The following is a 959-nucleotide window of genomic DNA, read 5'->3' on the forward strand; positions in this document are numbered from 1 at the left end:
TGAAAAAGGACTTTTTATTGTCCTTGATGCTCGAAGCTAGTTGGAGTTCAGTTGCAGCCTTGGCTTTCCTGGTCTGCTCCCTACAGGACCGGACCAGTGCAGAATAATCCTCCTTGGAGGTGACTCCCATCCTCCATCCTTTGTAGGCCTTTCTTTTTAGCCTCAGGAGGTCTGCTAGGTCCCTGGAGAGCCAGGGGGGCTGCTGTGCCCTCTTGCTGCCTTTCCTCCGAGATGGAATAGACTTAGTTTGTGCATTGAGGATCGCTCCCTTGAGGAGCAACCACTCCTCTTGAACTCCCCTCTCCCTGTGGTCACGGTCCCTTAGGGCCTCACTGACAAGCCTCCTGAGCTTGTCAAAGTTGGCTTTCCTGAAGTCAAAGACTCCTGGGAGTGCTCGGGGGAACAGGGACTCCCCCAGTTCCTGCTGGTCCCCTCTGACTAGTTTGTAAATGGCCACTAGGTCCCCCCACTTGTGAAGGCTGAACAGGTTCAGGTCCCATATCCTCTTCTCGTAGTGCCTGCCCTGCTGCCCCCTGATTATGCGGGTGGTCCTCCTCTGGACCTTCTCCATGTTGTCCACATCCTTCTTGAAGTGGGGTGCCCAGAACTGGACCCAGTACGCCAACAGTGGCCTGACCAGTGCTGCATAGAGGGGGAGGATCACCTCCTTGGAACTGCTCGAGATGCATCTGTGGATGCATGAGAAGGTATGGTTGGCCTTCCTGACCGCGTCCCCACACTGTCGACCCATGTTCATTTTGGCATCAATACAATCAACCCCCCTTGTGTGGGGGTTGAACCCCTCTTGGGGGGCTGTATCCCTTGTGAGAGGGCCAAACCACTTGTGTGGGGGCCATTGCCCTGTGGTAGTGCAGCAAAACATGTATTCATGAATTCATGAAACATGTATTTAGAGTTTGCTTTATTATTATGATAAGAGACTTGCTTTAACACTGTAA

The sequence above is a fragment of the Alligator sinensis genome, unplaced genomic scaffold, assembly GCF_000455745.1.
Source record: "Alligator sinensis unplaced genomic scaffold, ASM45574v1 scaffold340_1, whole genome shotgun sequence".
NCBI classification, from domain to species: domain Eukaryota; kingdom Metazoa; phylum Chordata; order Crocodylia; family Alligatoridae; genus Alligator; species Alligator sinensis.